The sequence below is a fragment of the Oryx dammah genome, unplaced genomic scaffold, assembly GCF_014754425.2.
Source record: "Oryx dammah isolate SB20612 unplaced genomic scaffold, SCBI_Odam_1.1 HiC_scaffold_12, whole genome shotgun sequence".
Lineage (NCBI taxonomy): Eukaryota > Metazoa > Chordata > Mammalia > Artiodactyla > Bovidae > Oryx > Oryx dammah.
Window position 1 is genome coordinate 60,907,274 of NW_024070196.1, and position 27,193 is coordinate 60,934,466.

Below are 27,193 nucleotides of genomic sequence, written 5' to 3' on the forward strand. Positions count from 1 at the left end.
GCATTTCTAACTCAGGGCTCAATCTCCCTCTTTTGCAAATAAAAACAAATAACAAACCATTAACATCTGGCTGCATCATCATTAATTAACATGAGACCAAACCTCACTAAGCAATTAATTCCACTTTCTTGAGTAAACGCAGATGGCAAACTAAGGTCTGTCTCATATCAGGACCCTCCTGCCCGTTTCAGATGTGTCTTTTTCCCTGGCACAGCGTTGACGGCAAAAAGCAAATGCACCTACTTGTTCTTTAAATAGATCTCTGCCCTGGCTGCCTTGACAGCTAATGGCCAAAGGATGCTAACGCACAGTGGCACCTGTGTTCGAAAAATCAAGGAAGTTTTCCATCAACTGACTTGCTCCTTTATTAAGAGGAAAAGCAATCAGGCATGCAGGAGCAAAGCTCGGCTAGGGGATCTGAACCTCTGAACTGCACTGAGCAGATGCCCAGGGATGAGGAGGACTCAAATCAATAATAATAATAACCTTAATTATTCCCACAACAACAGCAGCAGAAATGGCTATTATTTGCTGAGCACTTCCTGCAAGCCTGGCTCGGAATTACTGCTTTGTATGCAATGATCTCACCGAATTCTCACAGCAACTCTAAGAAGTAGGTGCTAATATTATCTTAGCAAAACAAGATGGTTGTGGCAGATTGGCTGCAAAAAAAATGACCCTAATTCTTCCTGCCTTGTACCTACAGTCCTTGCAATGTGACTTCACAATGCAGTGAGATTTTGCAGCTCTGTCCATTAAGAGATGGAGTCAGTTTCTCTACTCCTGGAATCAGGTTGGCTTGTATCTTGCTTTGTCCAATAGGATGTCAAGAGCCTAGAGTTCAGAGGGCCTTGTAATTTCTGCTTCCTCTCTTAAACATCTGCCCAATAAGAAGCCTAAGGTGTCCTGCTGGAAGATGAGACACTTAGGCTAGTCTTGACCAGTCAGTTCCCGAGACCCTCTGCCCCTAAGATAGCACAGGAAAACTAGCCAAGCCCTGCTCCAACTGGCATTTCCACCCAGGCCACCCACGGACTAGTGAGCAATAATAAAAGCTTACTGTTAGGTGCCCCTGGGGTTTTGTGATTGTTTCTTACATAACATTATTGGAGGAACAGATAACTGATACAATGAGGAACCTAAGTCACGGAGACATTAAAGCAATCTCCCAGCAAATTTCTTAGCACATAGAAGATATTCAATAACTATTAGTTAAATGAGTGAATGAATGACTAACTAAATGAATCGGAATTCAAGTCCAGGTCTGTCTGACACCGTAGTCTGAGCATTCGACTAATAGGCTATACAAGAATGTACGTTTCTATCCTAAACGAGTTTGTTCCCTTTCAAAACCATGCAGCACAGACCTGACTCAATAGATACCCCCTCATTTCTATTCTCTGCCACTCCTGATTTCTCCCTAGCTCATTTAATTCAAACCCTTGTTTATGAAGTCTCTAGAGAAAGTGGGAAATGCAAGTAGTGATAAAAGATGTTAGACACAATTATAATCCACCCTGAGGGCAGAAACATATTTCAACTTTTTTCTGTTTTTATGTGTTAGATATATTGGATTACCACTACCCTGCCCCCATACTCTGCATCTTGATAGCTCTCTATTTTTTTCATCTGTTTTTTTTTTTTTTTTTTTTGGTTGTGCTGAGTGGCTTGCAGGATCTTAGTTTCCTGACCAAGGATTGAACCTGAGCCACAGCTGCGAAAGCACCAAGTGCTAACTACTGGACCACCATGGAATTCTCTGATCTCTACCTTTTAACTAGTAAGTTTAGACCATTTATATTTATTATGATTACTGAGATTTTTTAATTTAAACATTTTATGTTATATTGGAATATAGCCTATTAACAATATTATGATAGTTTCAAGTGCACAGCAAAGGGACCCAGCCATACATATACATGTATCCAATCTCCCCCAAACTCCCCTCCCATCCAGGCTGCCACATGACATCGAGCCGAGTTCCCTGTGCTATACAGTAGGTCCTTGCTGGTGATCCATTTTAAATGTAGTGGTGCGTACAGGTAGATCCCAAACTCCCTCACTGTCCCTTCCCCTCACCCTTCCCCCTCTAACCATAAATTCATTCTTGAAGTCTGTGAGTCTGTTTCTGTTTCAGTCACTGAGCTATTTGAATTTTGCTCTACCCTCTTATTTTGTGCTGTTTACCCTGCATTTTGCATGGTCCTCCCTCTGCCTCTCCTGCCGACTATTTTCCCCACTGCTAATAGGAAAGTTACAGTTTCTTTCTATTCTTTCAGAGGTTACCTTCCACTTTTAATATGCCTGTGGCACTTAATCTAAAATGATAACAACAGCAATCTAAAGATAGCAAACTAAAGATTTATTTCCACAACATGGCTGGTTTCTTTGTTAAGACGTGCTTTGCACATTTTCCTTGTATCCCTTTCCTTCCCTCATGACTTTATTTTTTTTCTTAATCTTTAAACTTTTGGCTGTGCTGGCTCTTCATTGCCGGACAGGCTTTCTCTAGTTGGGCTGAGTGGGGGCTACTCCTCTTTGTGGTGCACAGGCTTCTCGTGGTGGTGGCTTCTCTTGTCACAGAGCACGGGCTCTAGAGTGCTTGGGCTTCACTAGTGGTGCACAGGCTCAGCTGCCCCTGGGCATGTGGAATCTTCCCAGACTAGGGATAGAATCCATGTCCCCTGCACTGGCAGGTGGACTCGCAACCACCGGATCACCACGGAAATCCCGCCTCGTGCCTTTCTTGACACAGCAGACTTGTTACTTGACTTTCCTTTCCGGCATCCTCAGCCCTCCCTCAACCCCTACCTCTCCTTTCACCATGGCCAGTGGTGATGGGAGCAACAAAATAATTCTATCCACTGACACCAAGAAATGAAGGAAGATTCTGGAATGCTGAATATCAACATTAATTTTAAAAAGGTGATACACCCCCTCCCCTCTGTAAAGAGCTTTAATCTGTTTCTTCAGGGGAGTAAAACATTTGAAAGTAGCAAATGAAAACTAATTTAATCTCTCCATTCAAGTATGTTCCATCAGCCTATAGATTATTTTTCTTAAAAAAGAAAAAGATGACAATGCTGAAAGTGAGAAAAATAAACTCAATTTGTACTAGCAATCAACATTTCAAACCTGGGGTCAAGCCTCATAATGGAAAAGAAGCAAAAAATCTTTTCCACACCAGGGAACCAATTCTACCATCATTATATTGTACCTCTTTTCGCTTCTGCAAAGCCCCATCCTTCAAAGTGAGGGCTTATTTATTTTCTCCTCCCCATTAACTTTCTGTACAAGCCTTAAAGAACAATGTCCCAGTGACAATACTAATAAGAGCTCACATGTGTTGAGCATTTATCATGTGTCAGTCACTACTTTAGCCACCTGATGTAAAGGGCTGACTCACTGGAAAAGATCCTGATGCTGGGAAAGACTGAAGCAAGAGGAGAAGAGGGTGACAGAGGACGAGATGGTTGGATGGCATCACCGACTTGATGGATATGAGTTTGAGGAAACTCCGGGAGATAGGAAGGACAGGGAAGCCTGGAGTGCTGCAGTCCATGGGGGTTGGAAAGAGTCAGACACGACTAAGCAACTGAACAACAACAACAAATCACTGGTCTAAGTACTTGATGTGCTGTATAATACATTCAACTGTATTACTGAATGCTTGACTTTCTTTTCTAGCATCGGCCCACACCAAGCTATGTGCTGAGCACCATTATTATTCCTACTTCATAGATCAGGAAACTTGAGGCACAGAGAGGCAACTATCTAGGAAGTAGAAGAGGAAAGACCTAAGCCCAGGGGGACATTGCCTCTGGCACCCATGTTCTTAACCACTCCAGGGCCTCTCAAGTCCACACCACTGCTGTCCCCTAAGATAGATTACTGTTCAGTCACCTGTTTCTCCTTCAGAGTACTCTCCACCCTTGTCCACCCTGCTCTGTAAGGACCAAGCATACAGGAGGCTCAACTATACAGACCACATCACTGGACTCCCTTGCTCATTAGGGTTGGCTAAATGATGCTTTTGAACTGTGGTGTTGGAGAAGACTCTTGAGAGTCCCTTGGACTGCAAGGAGATCCAACCAGTCCACTCTGAAGGAGATCAGCCTTGGGATTTCTTTGGAGGGAATGATGCTGAAGCTGAAGCTCCAGTACTTTGGCCACCTCATGCGAAGAGTTGACTCACTGGAAAAGACTCTGATGCTGGGAGGGATTGGGGGCAGGAGGAGAAGGGGACGACAGAGGATGAGATGGCTGGATGGCATCACGGACTCGATGGACGTGAGTCTGAGTGAACTCCGGGAGTTGGTGATAGACAGGGAGGCCTGGCATGCTGCGATTCATGGGGTCGCAAAGAGTCGGACACGACTGAGTGACTGAACTGAACTGAATAGGAGGTCTTGGTAGGAGGTCAGAGGATGGGAGGAGAGACAGCTGGTGTATTTTATTTCCCTGTGCCCTTCCAGTGGGGTCACCATAGGTTGGCCAAGTACCTTCGCCAAATGCCATCTGGCCCTGTCCCTGTCAGGTGGCCCTCTCCACAACTTTCTCTCTCAAGGTCCAGGTAACTTTTCCCTCCTCTCATCCCTAAAGACTGAGAGCTGTAACCCTCTCCTGCTGGTTCAAGCCCCCTGGTTGTTGCACAACTTTTTTTAGGTTCTCTAAATCTTGCCTTTCATACCCTGCAGACCTCCAGCCTCTGTTCCTAGCTGGTTCCTGGCATGGCCTTGGCAGATACACATGCCCAGAACAGTTCATCAGAATTTCCTCAGACTATCACTTCACAGACAGCAAAGAGCTTCTCCCCAAAGGAAGCCTCCCCTTGCGGTGGCTTCTCTTGTCGCGGAGCTTGGTCTCTCGGTGCCCGGGCTCCACTAGCTGTGGCGCCCGGGCTCTACAGCACACAGGCTCAAAAGCTGTGGCACACAGGAGCTTAGTTGCTCCGCACAGCATGTAGGATCTTCCAGATCAGGGATTGAACCCATGTCTCCAGCATTGGCAGGCGGACTCTTTACCACTGAGCCACCAGGAAAGCCCAGGAAGGACTTTAAAGCAAAGATGACTGAGACTTAATTCAAGTAGAACTCTAGCCATTGTTTCCATCACCCCAGAACCAGCAGCAGGACTTTCCACTGGGGATGGTATAATCTCCTAAGGGGAACTAAGAAAAGTGGAGAAGAGGCATTATTTTAAGTTGCAGTGAACAAGAGGGTGCTCCTGGTATTTAGTGTCTGGGGGCAACAATTCTAAATGCCCTGTACTGTGCAGGTTGGCTCCTCACCAGGAAGGCTGATGTGTTCTGAATGTAAATAGCTCCCCTTTGGTGAAACCAACCAGCTCACATCTGACATGAGGTTAGGTGGGGTCAAATGACAGAAGGGAGAGTGAATTTGCATCAGTACATTTTTCTCAAAGGACAGGATGAGAGATGAAAGAGAAGGGGGAGCTGCAAGAAAGAGATGATCTGGGGGATTTGTGTGTGTGTGTTTTTAATTTTAGAGTGAGAGTTGAGAATAAAAGATTGGTCCAGAAAGTAACTGCCATCACTGTAGTAATGTTTTTCAAACTCTTTAGACCAAGACCCATAGTAAAAACTGTGTTTTACATCACAACCGAGTTCATATACACAAATACCCAGATGCAGGCTAAAGCAGAAGTTTGGCAAAACAACACTTCACGTTACCATTAACAATGTTCTCTGTTCTGTTCTATTCTATCCTATGCTGATTTCTATCTACTAAATTAACTTTCCAAGACATTACTTTGCCAACAAAGGTCCATCTAGTCAAAGCTATGATTTTTCCAGTAGTCATGTATGGATGTGAGAGTTGGACTATAAAGAAAGCTGAGCTTCTAGGAATTGATGCTTTTGAACTGTGGTGTTGGAGAAGACTCTTGAGAGTCCCTTGAACTGCAAGGAGATCAAACCAGTCCATCCTAAAGGAAATCAGTCCTGAATACTCATTGGAAGGACTGATGCTGAAGTTGAAGCTCCAGTACTTCTGCCACCTGATGCAAAGAACTGATTCATTGGAAAAGACCTTGGCGCTGGGAAAGATGGAAGGAAAGAGGAGAAGCGGATGACAGAGGATGAGATGGCTGGATGGCATCACTGACTCGATGGACATGAGTTTGAGCAAGCTCTGGAGTTGGTGATGGACAGGGAAGCCTGGTGTGTTGCAGTCCATGGGGTTGCAAAGAGTCAGACATGACTCAGCAACTCAACTGAACTGAACTGAAGCAGACCTCACTACTTGGTTTGAAAAACATGGCTAAGGACAGAACCAGAGTGTATTTTAAACATAAAAGATGCGATGCCACATTATGCTGACGAGCACGGGGGTAAGTGAACACTCTCACAACTCCAAGGGAGAGCGAGAATTAGCGCAGTTCCATTAGTCGGCCACTTGGCGTCCCATATCAATATGTTAAATGCACATGCCTTTGACTCAGCAATTTCACTTCCAGGAATTTCTTACCGATTTATTCACATATGTGCACAAAGATGAACGTAAAAGAATACACGCTGCTGCACTGTTTGTAGTGACGTAAGAGTAGAAACGGTACAAACGTTCGTCAACAGGACGCTGGCAAAGTGAATTACGGGATCTGTGCCTGACTCTCTGCAACGCCGTGGGCTGTAGACCACCAGGCTCCTCCCAACCCAGGGATCGAAACCAGGTCTCCCACATTGAGAGTAGGTTCTTTACTGTCTGAGCCTCCAGGGAAGCTCCCCCTTATATAGAATCCTAAGCAACCATGAAAATAATGAGGCAAGTTTACACAAACTGAAATGGAATCAGGTCCAAGACGCAATCATATAGTTGAAAAAGCACGGGCGATATGCTGGTAATTGTTCAGCTGAAAGATGAGTACAGAGGAATTTATCATACTGTTCTCCCTACTTCTGTTTATGTTTGAATTTTTTCCATAGTTAAAAAATGGAAAAGACAAGCGTCCGAACTGTGTTCAGTATGGTACCATTTATGTTTAAGCCAATTTGCTTTCATAGAAAAGAGGATATAAAAGACTGGAATCAATACATGTCTCTGGCAAGAGAACTAGGGAACAGATGCAGGAGGGAGGGTTTTAATCTCATATCCTTTTCCGTCTTTTAATTTGTAACTATGCATACCTCTTCTCTATGTGTGAATTTATCATTCGAATGGAAATAAAACTGGTTTGCCAACCTCCATAAGGATAAACACAATTTCTATCTGAAGTCAAGAGAATCCAAATAATACCTGAAAACAAACACACATTAAAAGGACATTAAAAGAATGTCCTCCTAACTTTGACACTCGCCCACTCCCCACCACACCACTACCTTTGGGGATTTCCTGGGCAACCTAGTAAAAACAGAATAGTGTTTAATTATATTTTGGGGTCAGATTGTTATCTGTTTGAATTGACGTAGAACAAATCCTGGGCCCCGAGGATGCCAATTATACCCAGTTATACTGGAAATGATTTCAAGTTTAACCTGTTTAGTTTCCTCACTTTAAGAATAACAGAACTACAATACCGCATTCTATTTCTCAATATCCACCTAAGAGAGGAGGTCTGAACAGGATATTTATTATAGCATGTTTTACAATAAGGAAAAACTGAAACCAGCCTAAACATTCATCAATAAGAAAACAGCTAAGGGAATACCCTGGTGGTCCAGTGGTTAAGACTATGCTTCCAGTGCAGGGGGCCCGGGTTCAATCCCTGGTCAGCAAACTAGATCCTACACTCTGTAACTAAGCGTTCACATGCTGCAATTAAAGATCTTTCATGCTGCAAGGAAGACCGAAGATCCTAGGTGCCACAACTAAAACCTGGGTCAGCCAAATAAAATAAATAAATAAGATTTTTTAAAAAGAAAATGTTAAGTAGGTAGTGGCCTACCTGTAGGATGCAATATTGTTATGGAGTGAGTGTCACCCTCTCGCACTGACATGCGTTGCTGGCCCCTAACTTCCAGTGTGATGGAATCAGGAGGTGAGTCCTTGGAGAGGTAACTGAGGTGAGGACATGAGGGTGGGCACCCCATGGTGAGATTAATGTGTGAGGAAGAGACAGCAGAGTTTGCTCTGTCTCTGCCGTGTGATGACACAGAGAGAAGGTTAGCTGTGAGCCAAGAAGAGGGTTTCACCAGGAGGGAAATCACTTGGACTCCCAGCCCCCAGAACGGTGAGGAGTGAATGTTCGTTGTTTAAGCCACCCAGTCTGTGACATTTTGATGTATACCCTGACCTGACCAGTAGAAATACCATGAAGTTATTCAAAAGTATAAAATGTATATATGACTTACATGAAAAGAATTTTAAGACACCTGTTGGGTTGAATAAGCCAGTTGTGCACAAACCACAATCTTACAGTATTTTTCTATACATTTATGTATAACACATGTTCATATAACAGTACTATACATATTAATACATTCCCAGGTGGTGTAACAGTAAAGAATCCATCTGCTGATACAGGAGACACAAGAGACGTCGGTTCGATCCCTGGGTCAGGAAGGAACCCAGGAGGAGGAAATAGCAACACATTCCAGTGTTCTTGCCTGGAAAATTTCATGGACAGAGGAGCCTGGCAGGCTACAGTCCCTGGGGTCGCAAAGAGTTGGACATGACTGAGTACACACACACACATTAGTACACAGATGCATAGCAAATTATCTGGAAATATAAACATTTAACATTCAGGATACTTCAAGAACATGGGAGAGTCATGATCAAAGGGGTTTGGGCTTTGGTTTTAAATTTTAATTTCTTATTAAAATATATTTCTCTATTACTTATGTAATTTTAAATTATTTCAGGATGTACCCCTTCCAAAAGGTTCAGAAAAGATAGCCTGACCTCAAGCCATACAGTCAGTCTACTTCAGGGATATTTCTAGAATTAAAATTCTCTGCATCCCAATCTGAGAGTTCTTCCCACAAGCACTGAGTTCTCCATCTTAATTTCAAAACCAACAAAAATTACATTCTCTTCCTGGAGACAGAATAAGGCAGAACCCATATCCCCCAAGACACCAACAAGGAGATAATATTTTTATGCACTAAAGATAACATGGCTAGATTTCAACAAGGTTGCTGCTGCTGCTGCTGCTAAGTCTCTTCAGTCGTGTCCGACTCTGTGTGACCCCATAGATGGCAGCCCACCAGGCTCCCCCGTCCCTGGGATTCTCCAGGCAAGAACACTGGAGTGGGTTGCCATTTCCTTCTCCAATGCATGAAAGTGAAAAGTGAAAGTGAAGTTGCTCAGTCGTGTCCCACTCTTCGGAACCCCATGGACTGCAGCCTACCAAGCTCCTCCGTCCATGGGATTTTCCAGGCAAGAGTACTGGAGTAGGGTGCCATTGCATTCTCTAAACAAGGTTAGCTAAGACAATTAATTTCAAAGCCTTCCAACTGACAGCAATACACAAATTAGCTTCCACATCAGCTTTAGGAAACTAATTTCGTTACGGTGAAGAATTCAGTAGGGGGTTCTGATGCCTTTTTAAAGAAGAAGAGAATTCACTTCAAAGGGAGATGAAACTATTTTCTAGAGCAACTTCATAATTATACCACAAGGACAGTGTTTACCTCTAAAACCAACACCCAGTAGGAATGTGCTGGGAGGAAGAAAGAAGCCTCAAAACAGTGGCAGGTTGAAATCTGCAAGAGACATCCACAAGAGGAAAATACAAAAAGAGCAGAAGTCTCAGAAAGTTTGTTAGCAATTAAAGTAGGCACTGACATTCATTTATTCAGCCAAAAAAATAATGAGTACTGACAGCGCCAGGTGCTGGGGAAACAGCAGCGAACAAGACGCAGAAAAATCCTGCCCTCTTGACATTCTGGCAATAAATGTAAGTACCACAATAATCCGAGCAGGTGAATAGGGAGCCCTCAGTTAAGGGGTTTCTATTTTAAATACAGTGACCAGTCAAGGAAGGTCCCACTGAGAAGGTGATGTTTGAGTGACCACCTGAAGGAGGCAAAAGAGCAAGCCTGCAGATATCTGAGGGGCTTTTTCTCCAGGCAAAGGGAAGGGCAAGTGCAAAGGTCCTGGGGTAGGGACATACCTAGGATGTGTTGCGGAGCAGTGAGAGGCTAATATGATCAGAGCAGAGAGACCACAGGAAGAATCCCAGGAGACGCTATAAGAGAGGAAGCCAGGAACCCAGTGGTGTAGGTTTCTGTGGGTCACTGTAAAGACATGGGCTTTTACTCAGAGCCACAGGAGCCACAAGAGAATCTAGAGAGCAGGAGTGACATGAACTCACGCACCACTGAGCACGTGATGGGGAGCAACGGGAGAGGCAGCAAGACTAGGGAGGCATCTTACTAACTGCAATAACCCCAGGGAAGGATGGCTCATCGAGTACTGGCTTGTGAGCTAGGGACTTCACAAGCCATATATTCCTGTTTGTTTGTTTGTTTGAAATGAGATGTAATCCCCACACCATAAAACTCACTATTTAAAAATGTACAGTTCATGGACCCACAGACATAGAAAACAAACTTATGCATACCAAACAGGAATAGCAGCGGTGAGAAGGGATAAATCAGGAATTGGGGGTTGACATATACACATCGCTGCTGCTGCTGCTGTCACTTCAGTCGTGTCTGACTCTGCGACTCCATAGACGGCAGCCCACCAGGCTCCCCCATCCCTGGGATTCTTCAGGCAAGAACACTGGAGTGGGTTGCCATTTCCTTCTCCAACATATATACATTACTATATATAAAAGAGATAAACAAGGAGCTACTGTATAGTATAGGGAAAGTGAAAGTAATAGTCGCTCAGTTGTCTCCGACTGTTTCAACCCAAGGACTGTAGCCTGCGAGGCTCCTCTGTCCATGGAATTCTCTAGGCAAGAATACTGGAGTGGAGAGCCATTCCCTTCTCCAATGAGGGGCCTTGCTAAGGCCCTTGTTCATGCCACAATTAGGCAATCCAGTTAATGACATGGTCAAATGGTCAACAATGATCCCCTTCTCAAGGGGATCTTCCCAACCCAGGGATCGACCCCAGGCCTCCTGCATTGCAGGCAGATTCTTTACCCACTGAGACACCAGGGAAGCCCAGGGATACTCAGTATTTTGTAATAACCTATAAGTGAAAATAAGCTGAAAAGGATATACACCGACATAGATAGATAGATCTGAATCACTTTGCAATATACCTGAAACTAACAGAACATGTAAATCAATCATACTACAATAAAATATAAAATTTTACAGTTCAGTTATTTTTAAATGTTCACAATGCTGTGCAGTGATTGACATTATCTAATTTCTGCACATTTTCATCATTTCCAAAAGATACCCAGTCACTTCCCATTCTCCCTGCCCCCAGCCTCTGGCAACCACTAGTTACCTTGTCTCTCTACAGATCTGCCTATTCTGAACATAAATGGGATCACACAGTATGCAACCTTTCAACTCAGATTTCTTTCACTCAGCATCCTGTTTCCAAAGTTCCTCCCTGTTGCAGCCTGTATCAGTATTTTGCTCTTTTTTATGACTGAGGAATATTGTTAATATCTTATCAAATCCCCACAAAAGGCCATGGGGAAGAGCTATCATTACCATGTCCAATTTTTTGGTGAGAAACTGCCGCATTGAAAGGTCAGCTAACTAGCCCAAAGACAAACAAGAGATTGGAAGAGCTGGCATTGACCTTGGCAGTCTTACTCCAGTGTTGACCATTTGACCATGTCATTAACTGTCTTGCCTAACGGTGGCATGAATAAGGGCCTTAGCAAGGCCCCTCATTGGGCTGGGGAAGTGGGGACCCTGATTTCACACAGAGCCGAGCAAGGCTATGACTGAAACTCAAACATCTTGATATTCTATCCATCTGGGTTCCGCTCTAGCATCTCCTTTATGCACTGGCGGGTCCTTCTCATTCTGGTGGAGTCAGATGAGATGACTGAAAGGGAAATATACAGGGTGAGATCAAGGAGACGGGCACTGGGGGTAGGAGCAAAATGTCAACAGCATTACGTCTCCCATGACTGAACTCAACATCAGTTCAGCTCAACCAACATCTGCTAAGCACTGACTAAGCGCTAGATATCTGTGAATAAAAGTCTCAATGAGATGTGGTCCCTGCCCTTGAAAAATTCACATGGGAGTTTGGAAAATGGCCATCTCAGTATTATCTCAGAGAAGAGGCTGTGGCACTCTTATCTTTGTCTTGTCTTTGCTATGCTGGGTGCACAGCGTTTGTCCAAGAGACATCTGCTAAGGAACATCTCTGCACTAGGGATGTCACCTGTTCCCATTAGCTCTGTCTTATTAACCCTGCTCCACCTTCAGCCTTCCTTCAAATGGTCCGTTTAATGCCCTACGCAATCCCCCAGCCACACCTGTTTGGGAAACGGCTGGTCACCTCACTCCCACAGTACCAATCAGAGCTCTGTTGCTGAGGATTTGAATTGGGGCTATAAAGAGTGAGCTATTTTGCTCTTGGAAGGCGTGGTTATTGCTGTCAGGGCTCTGTCCAGATTGCCTTAGCTCCCGTTACTATTTTCATGCACATTGACTGCCTCTTAGTTGACACAGAGAACCCCAAGAGTCTGGGAATTAATTCCCTTAACTAGTGACTAATAGGTTGTTTTCATTTAGTTGCTGAGTCGTGTCTCTTTTGCGACCCCACGGACTGTAGCCCTCGAGTGTCCTCTGTCCATGGGATTTCCCAGGCAAGAATACTAGAGTGGAGGTGAGGCGATGTAAATACTCCAGCTCCCTCACCTACTTACAGGGACAGCTCCAAGGTCTGACCACACTGTCTCCAGAGGTGCCCCTGCAGGATTAAGTGAAGATCACTCCCATCACTTCATGACAAGTAGATGGGGGAAAAGTTGAAATAGTGACATTTTATTTTCTTGGGCTCCAAAATCACTGTAGATGGTGACTGCAGCCATGAAATTAAAAGATGCTTGCTCCTTGGAAGAAAGGCTATGAGAAACCTAGACAGTGCATTAAAAAGCAGAGCCATTGCTTTGCCAACAAAGGTCCATACAGTCAAAGCTATGGTTTTTTCCAGGAGTCATGTGAAAGTAAGAACACAAAGAATGCTGCAGTCCATGGGGTCACAAAGAGTCGGACACGACTCAGCGACTGAACAACAACAGCTCCCTTGGAACTGTCCTTAGTAACCTGTTCCTGCATGGCCTCTTTTCCTTCCCTTGAGATCCCTATTTCCCTACCCCCTTCACAGTTTCCCCTGGGAACACTTCTTCAAAAATCCTTTTCACACGAATCCTCATCTCAGTGTCTGCGTCTGGGAAACAAGCATTGCTTGTCCATTCACTTTTCTGTGAGGCACATCGGGGAGCTGTGGAGTAGTCACTTAACTGTGTCTGCGCTTGCTGTTCAGAAATAATCTCACAAACCACCCCTAACATCTCAGAGTCCAATTTAGGGAAGCTGGCCTTCCTTCCAAAAAACTGGAATTTGGACATAACAGTAATAACACACATACAGTAGCAACATCTCACCCTCCTCTCTACTGTGTCTGTGATAAACATCTTTTGGTTCTCCCACCGATGAGCTCCTCCCTGACCAGCTGGGACCATGCAGACAAGCAGCAAGGTGTCTGATGAATGGAAAACTTTCAGTGAATACAGGGTCTTCAGAAAAGGATGACTTGTCTCTTTCAAACCAGCAGGTGAAACATTCTTCTCAGGACAAACCAAAGTCCCTCGTGGATCAGATGACTGTGTAGAGCAGGTGCATTCCCCACGGTTTGAGGGTTCCAAATGAAACCCTCTAATGGGTCGGTACCAATCAGATCCTAGCCAGGAAAACAGGTGCCTCTGTAAATATTTCAAACAAATGAAACTTAAGGCTGCAAACTGATTGTAAGGGGGACAGAAAAGATCAGAAGCCACGATGGGATGGTGAGATGACCAGAGATTAGCCACAGCAAAATGCCACCACTTGCCCCTAGGTCTGGATAGCCAGAGGGAGGAAACGGTAATTACCAGAGCCCATGGGTCAGGGTCGCAAGACAAAAGATGGAGCTGTAGAGGAGATATAGCCATTGCCAAAGAAGACTTCCAAGGTAATGGGAGGTAGAAAAGCAAGGCTCCAGGATCTGTGACACCAGTTTTGGCTGATTGATCACCATTACAATAAAGAGTAACGGTCACTAATGGGCTTCCCTGGTGGCTCAGCAGAAAGAATCTGCCTGCCAATCCAGAAGATGTGGGTTCAATCCCTGGGTCAGGAAGATCCCCTGGAGAAGGAAATGGCAACCCACTCCAGTATTCTTGCTTGGGAAATCCCATGGACAGGAGAGTCTGGAGGGCTACAATCCACGAGGCTGCAAAGTCAGACATAACTTGGCAACTAAACACTAACAACAGTCAGTGAAGAGGCAATGAAAACACCTACATTTAAAATCTAGAGATGGATGTGTGACTTGAGATGCCATGTTTCATCTTATTAAATGTGGTGTTTCAGCTCAGAGCCTCTTTGGGGTGGTTGCCAGAGTCTGAACCAGGCTGCAGTGGCCACTGTGCCGTGAACATCCACACTGCCTGGACTTGGGCTGCCTGGTCCAGCTCAGTGTGACTCAGCACCTGGAAACATGTGCTTCTTTAAATAGATCCTGCTCTCAGCTGGGTCTCAGTGGTGATCAATGACTTATCTGTCATCGCAGGGACGTGTCCTGGGGCTTGCTGAGCTGCTGTGGAACAGAGGGACATACAGGGCACGGGAGGAAGGTTGTTTGGTGGCTGTGACCCTGCCAGAGAATGAAGACAATGGCCGAGTGAGACAGCACCCAGAAGCCGGGGGTTTGTCTACACCCATCCCCCAGACTGGCCTCTTGGGGTTTAGCGCCACTCTCCTTCTCTCCCCAGAGCCCCTGCAGCTTTGTAGAGGAACCAGAAACAAGGTGGGCCAGGATCAGGAGACCTACATTCCAATTCCAGCTTTGCCACCAAAGAGCTACATGACCTTGGGCAAGTCCTTCACTTTCCTATCCTCCCATCCATCAAGTGACATGCTAATTATAAAAGCACAACAGGAGGCAGATGACAGCCTGATCGTTCTCAATGGAGGATCGGCCAAATGACTTATGGTCCGTCCATATCCTGCAACAAATGCTACTCAGATGAGAGTGGTAATTGACATGGGCTGAAATGAAACCATCTCCAAGCAGGGTATGGAACACTGAGCTGCCATCTGAGTGTTTTTAAGTGGTTTCCTATATAGACAGGTACTGCAGAATATTCGTACAACATCTCAAAGGATACGTGCACACACATTCTGGTGAATCACATGAGCAGAACTGGCTTAAAAGCCCAGCTGATTGATCATGTAGGTGGCTAATCAACTGAACTTCACAATGCCTCATGCCTCAGTGGATAAAAGAGACAAGAGCAGCTGCCACAGGAAGAATGACAATAGCAAGGATGGTGGCAACAACCATCATCTCTAACCCCATGAGAACAGCAGGAGCTAAGCTCACTCTGGCCCGAAAGCAAGACTGATGCATGGTTCATGAAAGGTACATAAACTAGGCCTAATACGCCTTCCATCCAGGTGAGAGACCAGATTTGCCCCCTTAATATCCACACTATGATGTCAACCTGCCACCTGTTCGTCTAGTGTATAAAGCACATAGATCCACTCCCAACCACCCATCTCGGAGAATGAATTAGGTCTTCCGGGCTTGGGAAGCATACGATCCCGCTCTACTCCACTCCCACTGAAACTACCACTAAGGACAGAGAGCTCTCTGGATATTCTCAGCCCTTCTCTCCAGAAGGCTACCTACTCGGATCTTGTTACTTCAGCCTCTTGTAGAGCTGTCCACCAGGAATGGCACTTAAACATGAAATTCTAGGCTTTTTATCAAAGAACATGATATATAACCACAACCATGCCAGATCTATTCTCGCTTCTGCAGAGTTTTAAGTGGGACACTGAACCCTGATATTTTGTGGCCCCTATTTAAATTCATCTAATCCATTCATGTGTTTATTCAGCAATTATGTAGTGAGAGAATCAATAAGAAAAAGACAATCTAATAGAAAAATTGTTAAAAGGTAATGAATAGGCAGTTCATAGAAAACACAATGACTCTAGAGTGTTTGAAAAGGTGCTCAATCATACTAAAAAAAAGGAGAGGAGGGGGGAGAACTGCAAATTAAAGCTACACTGAGATACCATTTTCCCCATCAGACTGGCAAAAATTCAAAAGGTTAATAACACACTTTGTTGGTGAGGCTGTGAGGATATAGGTATTCTCAAGCACTGCTGGTAGAAGTGTTCCTATGGTACATAATTTGGCAATATCTATCAAAATTTTGAATGCAGATATTCTTTGACACAGCAATTTCCCTTCTGGGGATTTATCCTGCAGCGATATTTGGACTTGTACAAAATAATGTATGTACAAGGTTATTCACTGCAGAACTGTAAAAGCAAAATACTGAAAACAATCTAGATGCCTTTGAACAGACTAGTTGAATAAACAAGAATATATCCAAACAATGACATTCTATATAATTTTTTAAAAGAATGAGATCTCTTTATTTGCTGATTAGAGAAAGATTTCCATGATACATTGACAAATAACAAGACAAAGAGGTATATGGATACGGCATTTCCGCAATAACATTGCCTAACAAACCACCCCCAAACTTTAAAGAGTAATCATTCATTCTCATGCTCATGGACCCAAGAGCTGGCTGAAGTTCTGTCGATCTTGACTGGGTTCAGCAGGGTAGCTCTGCTTGGAGCTGCCCTTCAGGTCCTGATTGAACCTATTCCACATTCCTTATTCAAGGGCCAGGGTGAAGAGGCAATAATTAACCATGGCATGCTCCTCTCTTGGTGGATCATCGAACAAGAGAGAGCAAGATCACTCACATAAAAACATTTCAAGATCCTCACATCTTGTCAGCTCACACCCCATTGGCCAAAACAAGTCACATGGCCAAGTCCAAAATCCAAGGGTGAAGAAAACCCACCAAGAGATCACAGCTAGAGTGTGGATGTATGGGACCAGCAGAGGGGAGTGAAGAATGGGACCAACAACTGAATCTAATGCTGTATCAACACACACATATAACATGTAATTTTACTTATCTTTGTGTAAAGATGTCTGACATTCCTGCCTCCCTTGTATGAAGACCCTCTGATTACATTGATCTGCCAAATCCTAGAAAATCCAGGATCATCTTCCCGCCTCAAAATCCTTAACTTAATTGTATCTGCAAAAGTCCCTTTTGCCACATAAGATAACATATTCACAGGTTTGGAGAATTAGGACATGGACATTTTTAGAGGGCCATTATTCAGCCAACCAGAGCTGAGATTCAAACCCAGGCCTCTCTGTCTCCTAATGATGTGCTCTTGTCACTGTTCTTTGCTGCCTCGAAGAAATCTGGTGTTTATTTCTGGGAAATCATTAATCCCAGGGTTTTTGTGGCTCTATGAGGAGAGAGAAGCATATTTCTCTGCAGATTGGACAAGACACAATAATAATACACATTCTACCAAGGAGAAATGTCCCCCCATTTCCAATTGCATTGGGCAGTGTAATTCATAAGGTAGGGCAACAAAAGGTGATCCTCAGCACCCCTTGCCGTTTGCCAGGTGAGGCTCCAAGAAGTGGCCAATGTGAGTTTTCTGCAATACTCACTTGTTTCCTTGTTTGTTACCTCTTTCACTAGAATATCAGCCTCAGGAGAGTGAGGACATATCCCTCATACTCATCATAGTGGCCCAGAGCCCAAAAGAGCCCAGAACAGAGTTGTCATTTCACTGATAAATGCAAACCCCAAAGTTGCCCTGACCCAATGGACAGAATTTCACTTAGGTATGAAATTTGAAGATGGGAGAGGGGATCAAGTGGGCTCCGCCCAGAATCCCCTACCTTTGGGAAGGGTCTATGTGAAAGCTGAGGTCTCCGGTCAGGATCATAATGATGGGGAAATGTGAGCAAGATAATGTTTGCTTAGCTGTAACCTTCTGAGAACAGAGATTACATCTCTTGAACATTCTACATGAAGCATTCTGAATCGATCGTGCTTAGACATCAATAACAATCCACCTATGAAAAATTCTCCCACAAGGGCACAAAGATAGATGTATAAGGATATTCTCTGTACTGTTTGTAGCAGCAAAAATATTGGACACAACCCAAATGTCTATCAATAGGGACTTGGGGAAATAAATGACCATACAGTCACAATGATGGAATGCTATGCAGCTATTAAAAGAATGAGACAGATGGGGGAAAATGTCCAAGATATATTGCTAAATAAAAACAGTAAATTGCAGGAAAGTGTATAAAGTATGGCCCTATGTTTAAAAAAACAATATATATCAAAACTCATTGAACTGTATACTTTAAGATCTGTGCATTTTACTGTACACAAATTATAACTTGATGCCTTCTAGTTCTTTGATTTTAAGAAGCAATTTTTCACATTGTTTTTGAAATTAAGACTTGCCTTTTCATGTGATGCAGCATTTTATGTTTTGTTGAAAGGCTGTTAAGTCAAAAGAGTAACTTACCGATGATGATGATGGTTTAGAAGAAGAAATACCAAAGGAAATACATTAGCATATACATAGACAGTAAACAAGAGATAAGCATATTTGCAGAAACGCTAAAAATATAAACATTTTGAATTTAGGAGTGAAATAATGGAGAGTAGAAGCTGTGGGAACTTAGTAATATTTTTCTATAATTGAATTTTTCACTAGGGACACACATTCCTTTGGTAATGAGAAATAAATTAAGGTTAAGGAAAAACCCTTTCTGTGACCTATACCTTTTGTGGGGAAGAGTGAAAACCCACTTCGTATTTAGGAAACTCTGGGGCATTAAACCTTGGGGAAGGAAATGGCAACCCACTCCAGCATTTTTGCCTGGGAAATCCCACAGACAGAGGAGCCTGGCGGGCTACAGTCCATGGGGTCGCAAAGAGTCAGACACGTCTGAGTGACTAAGCACACAGGGGCATCAAAGAGGCATTTGACAATTTAACAGACCAAGGGAACTGAACTTGATTTGTGTTGTTAAAATAGAAAGAACTTTGTTGTTTTCTGATTATAAAAGTAATATGTATTCATTGCATGATTAAACACCCAAACAACACAGAAAATTGACACTGAAAGTTACCCACCGTCCCACACTCTACCTCCTCAGAGAGAGCAAACCTGAACATTGGGGTGCACACCCCCACTTTCAAAGGCAACACGAATCTCTACATGCTGTTTTAAAACCCAATTCCATCCCTCTTAATATGTAGAGTATCTTTGCATGTCATAATACTACAATACATACATATACAGTATCATTTCAATGATCCCAAATATATTCCATCACATTTTTATACTGTAATTGGTATTAAAGAGACCCTGTTGCTGAACATCTACATTGTTCAAACTTTTTGTCAATGTAAATAAAGGTACAAAGAAAATTCTCATACATTTATCTTTAAGCATTTATCTGATTATTTACTCCTCAGTGAATTCCTAGAAGTTCAACTTGCTGAGTAAAGAATGTTGCACACTCTAAGGGCTTCTGATCCTTGTGACCATATTTCTTCTCCATAACAGGAGTCATCATTAGCATTATAAAATATTGAACATGGACTTCTTGCCAAGTCTTTCACTCCTTCTGAACAATCCTATGAGACTGGTGTTGTTTTTATCCCTCATAGGAAACTGAGGTTCGAGAGGTATATAACCTCTTGACATCACACAACTAAAAACTGGCAGAGCCAGAAATAAGAAAGACCCAGAACTGTCTCCAAAGGGCAGGCTCACAATCACAGCACTTTGCTGCCTGCATTTGAGCAAGCTCCAGGAGTTGGTGATGGACAGGGAAGCCTAGCGTGCTGCAGTCCATGGGGTCACAAAGCATCAGACACGACTGAGCAACTGAACTGATTAATTTGCCTCCCAGAATAGTCCTATCATTTCATCATCCAGCCAACAGCGCATGAGAAAGCCCATGTCCTCGCTTTCTCCTTCTTCGTCCAAACTGAGTATTCTCATTTGAATCATGTAAGGAGAATGCAGTCACAAGCAACAGAAAGCTCAACTCAAACTGCCTTAAATAATTAAATGATTCATTGGCTCAAAACCACAAGTCCTACGGAAAGCTAATTGTCAAGAACAGTGTGACTGTGCAGCACAATGATAAGACAAAGGCTCAGATTTTGTTCCTTCCCCCTGTGTCCAAGGTAGCTTCATCTTCCACTTGACTCTCCTTCATGGTCTTGAGACAACGCCCAGGGCTGTGTGCTTTATTCCCCAAGTCCAGACAGGGAAGAGAAGGCTGACTTTGGAAGTCCTCTCAGAAGAGTAGGAAAGATTTCCCAGATCCCTTAGCTTCTCCGTGGCTTGAATTGCCCCAGAAGCTCATCTTGAACCAGTAACTGTGGCCAGAGGGTAGGACTGTGATGATGAGTTTATGCCTGAGCTATATATTTGCATTCCTAGATCCCAGAGTGGGGGTTGATTTCTTCCCTGGTGGATCAGATGGTAAAGAGTCTACCTGTGATGCAGGAGACCTGGGTTCAATCCCTAAGTTGGGAAGATCCCCTGGAGAAGGAAATGGCAACTCACTCCAGGATTCTTGCCTGGAAAATCCCATGGGTGGAGTAGCCTGGCGAGCTACAGTCCACAGAGTTGCAAAGAGTTGGACACGACTGAGCAACTAACACACAAAGACAAAAAGATAAAAGGCTATAGAAAAAAGGTGTGGAATGAAAATCAGGACACTATCAAGAGAAGAAAGGCTGATCTGGAGGGTGGTAGAACGCACTTTTGTGCCCTCTTGGGCTCACCATTGTAGTGCACCTTATATGTTAGTCTATCCTTGCTCATGGCAGCAAGATGTATCAGGAATTAATATCCCCAGGGAGCAACGTGCAGCCCATAATGATAGAGAAGGCGCATAAATACCCCAGCTCCCTTACCCTTTTAGGTGGGCCATATCATGCTCTACGGTAACCCCTAGAGTTGTCCAGCAGGATTAGGCTCCAGCTGCCCACAGTGATAACTGACTGGTGACTCGGTCTTTTCTGGTCCCTTCTCTTCCATTCTCATATCCCCACTCACCTCCCAGGGTTTCTTGGTTTCTTACAAATCAACTTATCACCTGACTCCCTGACATAGGGTCTATGTATGGAAAATCCAAATAATGACTGTTAATGCAAGTGCAAAGTCCCGACTCCATTATTGCTTTTGCTCTGCGTCTAATTTAAGCACATTCTGCAAAGAATTTGCAGCATTATGATGGGAGACAGACATTTATGCGGTAGCTCTCCACGCTGATGAAAGAACAGTACCTAGCCCTAAGCTACCTCCTTCACCTTCGGTGTGAAGGAGAAAAGAGGCCCCCTTCCATCAGAAACCACTTTGCATGCACAGCCACCTCAACAGTGACCAGACAAGAATGTATTACTAAGCCCCCCATTGGGAGACTGTCCTGCAGATAGAGACATCTGGACTCCTTGGCGAGATTCCTTTAGGAAAAAGAATGAGAACTCTCTCCCACAGTAAATTGGAGTTTTTAATATATCTCTTTCCGGGAGTGCTTGCTATAAACAAACTATCAGTCTGGTTGAGTGATAAAAAGGAAGCCCTTCTTCAAAAGATGCCACACATTAATTTTTAAGTTCACTCCCAAAAGATGTAATCCCCTCTTTTGCACCTGTTAATGGGATTTGCACGACAATCATTTGTTTATAATTAATTGCCATATAGCTTTGCATGGCTGCATGCAGCATTGGCAAATGGCTGATTTCTATCGGAAAAAGATATGTGAGCAGCTTCCTTTTAGGGAATGAGCCATAAACTAAGCAGATTTCTAGCTCAGAAATGGTCCTTTTCAAAGAGGAAAAACCTCTAGACTCTTTTAAATGGGGCCCAATTTCTCAGCCTGAGAGTAGAAAAGGAATTAAAAGATGATTGAATTCAACTGCCTCCTTTTACAGATGAGAGAACTGAAGGCCAGGAGAAAGAAATCTCTAAGATTACTAAGTGAGTTAGTGCAAAATTAAAACATCCCAACGCCCAGCTCAGTGCTTGTCCCATTAAGCCCTTTGCCCACACCTCTGAGCACTGATGAAACAGACAAAACATATTTCTGTTCCCAGAAGGCAGGGCTGCAGGCTGTTCGATCAAATGGATTGAAGCAGAGGCAGGAAGAATGCCTGGCCTAGAATGACCTTGAAAACACATCACTCTCTCGCTCCTCAGAGGAGGCTAATTCTGGGATGAACTAGAATTCTTGCGATAACACACAGACAGTTACTTAGACCAACAGTATCAAATGCATATGTCTTTAATCTCCATGTAGGCAACAAATGGGCAGAGAAGGTGGGAGGGGAACCTCAGGAAGTGGTGGGGACTGAGGCAAATATGAGAGCCCTTGAGCATCTCAACCATCCCAGCACTGACAGATCATCTACGTTTTTAAAGAGAGACCGCAAGTCCAAAGTGTGATATGAAAAAGTGTTGCATGATATCTTCCAGCTTTTAAATCTTGGTAATTGGCATAATTTCTTAAATAAAAGATTTAATCTCCATGCAAGTCAAACAAAATATATCATCTCCCAAAACATCAGTTTGTAACTACTGGCACAGGGTAATAACACCTGGTGACAGAGCTGGTCATTCATTCATTCAAACATGCATTCATTTGTCCAGGGTCAATAAGAGTGATTCTTAAATCTTTCTACACTTCAGAATCACCATGGAAGCTTAAAAATCCCAGGTCTTACATCATACCAATCACACCAGCATATTCAGGAGTGGGTGATGGGCATCAGGATGTTCAAATACACCTGGATGATTCCAGTGTGCAGGAAAGTTTGGAACAGCTGATCTACAATAAGCCAGGCTATGGCTTAGCTACTAGGGACACAAGGATGACCAGGACAAACATATTCCCCATCTTCACAGGGCTTAGAGCCCAGTGAGGCATTCAAACAGGTAACCAGATGTAGCCATGGCTGTCAGCTATCCACCAAACCTGTTCTCCTCCCCACCATCTTCCAGGGCACATGCCAGACTAAAGTTTTCCTAGTGTCTTCTGCAGACAGATGGGGCCACACATGGGAATGCTGACCAATACAAATGTCAGCAGAAGCCATTTGTGCCACTGCCAGGGGTAACTCACGACACATAGCAGGTGTGCGTTTCTTTGCTATTTGATTCCTGCTGCCAGGTTATTGAGGATGGCAAAGCTATTGTCCACCCAGGTCAATGGGTCTGTGACCAATGGTGAGGACCATTTATTGACCTAAACATGTCCCCTCTGAACAGCTATTGAGATCTTGTTACAGCAGCCCAACCAACGCACTAAACAATTATAATAAAGACTATGACAGCAATAGCATCAGATGCTGGGGGAGCACAGATGGAGATGTGAGGAGGCAATCAGGGAGGGCCTCCCGTTTATGCACATACTCGTTCATCCAGTGAATACTTCCTGAGCACTTGCTATGCACCAGGCATTGTTCTGGATGCAATTAATGAAATCAGTTAACAAGTTATTATATAAAAATCTTGTTTAAGAGGGATACAGCTATGAAGGAAAGACTCAAAAATCCCTGTCCTCGTGGAGTTTAGGCTCTTCAAAGTATAAGGTGGCATTTAAACTGAGACCTGAAGGATAAAAAAGGTAGGCAGAAATCTGGGAAGGGAACACAGATATCAGTGCTCCTGGGAAGAAGAAAGATACGTCATGCAACAGGCATGAGAGTGGGAGAACGTGGCACTTTGGGGGAGCTTCAGGGCTTCCCAGGGGGCGCTAGTGGTAAAGAACCCACCTGCCAATGCAGGAGACATGAGAGACACAGGTTCAATCCCTGGGTCGGGAAGATCCCCTGGAGAAAGGAATGGCAACCCCCTCCAGTATTCTTGCCTGGAGAACTCCATGGACAGAGGAGCCTGGTGAGCTACAGTCCAGGAGGTAGCACAGAGTCGGATACAACTGATGTGACTTAGCACGCATGCACGCCAGTAACTGGGCACGACTGGAGCACACAGCAAGAAGCTGGGGGTGATGAGCGGTAAGACGAGAGGCAGAGACTGAGACCGAGAGACATCCAGAGGGACAGAAAAGGAAACTGGCAGAAACCCAGAGAGGGAGACAGAGCAAGGCGGAGACACTGTCAGAGACAGACAGAGCCAGAGAGACATCCGACAGGGACGATGTGGCCAGCACCGCAGAGGCACCTCCTTCTCATCCCACGCCTCTCAGGCCTTCCTTTGACAAGGGAGAGAGATGTCCACGTTGACTTAAGTTTACCTTGCCTTGTTGAGTAGGTAAATATTTGATCTCCTACAACTCCCAGAGATCTCTCCTAGGTGAGAAAAGCATTGTTAATTAGCTGGAGAGCAAGCCCATGACGGACTGGGACAGAGCCAGGGGTGAGGTCTGTAATTCACAGACTGGGGCTTGGTTTGAGGAGCCGTCACGAGACTTGAGTTCTAGACCCTCCTTGACTCCAGGCAGCAGTGGGGCCTGTGCCTCAGTTTCTCCATCTGTAAAATGAGTACTTTCCTATTCTGACATTCCGTGGTAGCACTTACTGAGGTTTGTGATCCTATATTTAATTGTGAAATTGTTTAATGGATGCTTTGAGAGCTTGAGAGACACATGTGTGTCTGTCTTATTCACAGATGAGCACATAATACATGTTCAAGAGCACTGACTTGTTTAAAAAAGGAAAAAAGGAAAGGAGGGGGAGGAAGAAGGTAGAAGGAAGGAAAGAAGAATGGAGGGAGGAGGAAGGAAGGAAATGATGCTGAAGACATAATGAGTGCTATGGCAAGAAAGCAAGGAAGAACAGGATACAAGGGGACTTAACCTCACCTGGATTAAACCTTTTGGAAGAGAAACCCAGCAGGACGGATCTAAAATGGCTTTGCTGCATTTCCCCGGGGAAGCTCATAAATCTTTATGCCTCTTGTTGAGGCACCCACACGTTCCACAACCACAGAGGAAGGAGAAACTGGCATATACAGGTGGCCACCACCAGGAAATCAGCAAGTTGGGTGGCCAACCCCCTCACCAGCCCTCACCCCCACAGTGCAGGTTGAGTGACAGTGTCAAGCTAGGGGAGAACCTGTGTGAGCAGCCTGGCTCCTAGACATTCTGGAACCAGCCCAGGCTTCTCCTGGGGCTTGGTGGTGGCTCCGTAAAATCCCCAAGCGTTTGCTCCTCTCCCTCCTCCTCTTAGGGTGGAAGTCTGGGAATTTGCTCCTTTCTAGCTAAAGCTGACTATTTCTAGACAGTGGGAGGACTTGGGATTTTCCAAGGATGAAACAGGAAGTGAGTTGGTAACAGGAACAAATGAGGAAGTGACAGCACATTTGAGGAAACAACCGCCTAGGAGATCAAATTCATAAAGACTCGGGTGACTCCATGAGCCCCTGCAATAAAGCAAATGTGGACAAATGAATAAATGTGGAGAAAGGAAGCCCCTCCTGATCGGAGAATGCAACAAAGAAATGTAAAGGGAATGATGGAGTTAGAAGTGAAAAGTGAAATACTCAGTCATGTCTGACTATGTATGATCCCATGAACTATAGCCCACCAGGCTCTTCTGTCCATGGAATTCTCCAGGCAAGAATACTGGAGTGGATCATCATTTCCTCCTTTAGAGGATTTTCCCAACCCAGGGATTGAACCCAGGTCTCCTTGCAGGCAGATTCTTTACCGTCTGAGCCAGCAGGGAAGCCCTTCAGAGAACCTTCAGTGGATGCTAAAACTAAAAGGTAAACATTGATGAGTGAAGTGAAGTGAAAGTCACTCAGTTGTGTCCGACTCTTTGCGACACCATGGACTATACGGTCCATGGCATTCTCCAGGACAGAATACTGGAGTCGGTAGCTGTTCCCTCCTCCAGGGGGTCTTTCCAACCCAGGAATCGAACCAAGGTCTCCAGCATTGCAGGCAGATTCTTTACCAGCTGAGTTATTAGGGAAGCCCAACATTGATGAGTAGCAAGAGAGATTTATATACATAATCCAAAGTATCTCCCCACAAGTTCCTTATTAATCAAAAAGAGGAAGATAGCAGCCTTCAGAGGAGAAACCTATTGGCCATATAAATCAAGTGATGAAGGTGACCCTCACCAGCAGTAGGACAAGTCGACAGCATGCACTTCCTGATACGCTGTACTGAGAATTCAGCGTCACGTCTGCACTATCCCTGCTGAAAGTACACAGCCTGACTCTGACCACAGTGAAGCACCAGGGAAGCCCAAATTGAGGAACAGTCTACAAAATAACGGGCTTGAATGATTCGAAGGTGTCAAGGTCAAGAAATGGAGAAGGGCTGAACAGTTATTCCAGGACAGGGAAGGCTAAAAAGACGTGACAACTCAATTCAATGCAGAAACCTAGATTGGATTCTGGACAGAGAATGAAAATATATTACTGAGAGAGCTGACAAAATTTGAAAGTGGATGTGGATTCGATAACAATGTTACAGAGATGTTAAACTTCTGATTTTGAAAACTGAACTGTGGTTATGTAAGAGAGCATTCTTTTTCCTGGAATACACACTGAGTTATTTAGTGGTTTAAAAAAAAAAAAAACAACTAGAAGAATCTGAACATCAAAGCAGAGGATAAGGGCTGGTTTTAGGGGCTGGAGGAACTGTGTTCAAATCCCAGGTCTATTATACCCTGGCTGTGTGACCTTGGGCAAGCCACTCTCTAAGCTTCAGTTTCCCCATCTCTAAAATGAGACTAAATGGTTAAGACTCCACACTTCCAATGTAGGTGTCACAGGTTCGATCCCTGGTTGGGGAACCTAGACCCCACATGCCTAGTGGATCAGCCAAAAACAAAAACAAAATGAGGCTGCTGAGGGTGCCTGTCTTCACATGATTTTTGCAAAGATTTGACGAGGTAACCAACTGCAAGTCCTAAGCACAGTCTCTGGTGCATAAGGACATTAGAGGCAGCTCTCAAGCTACATGTCTCAGGGTTGGAGGAGATCCTCAGTCTTTCAGACTCACTTTCCTCCCAAATGAGGGCCTATTAGGAAATGCCATCTAAGGAAAGAAGCATGATTCTAAATACTAAGGAAAAGACAGAGATGTTAGTGCCGTAGTCTAATCCCTTTGCTTTACAAATGAGGAAAATCTTTGAATCTCCTGCAGTGGCTAACATTATTGGTCTTGTCCATAATAGG

The 27,193-nt window shown here is 44.2% G+C and overlaps 1 protein-coding gene across 3 annotated transcripts in view; it reads right to left on the reverse strand.

Annotated features, from left to right (window-relative positions):
- Window positions 1–27,193, reverse strand: part of RPH3A (rabphilin 3A) — a 278,060-nt gene that overhangs the window by 116,992 nt on the left and 133,875 nt on the right. The window lies entirely within an intron of this gene.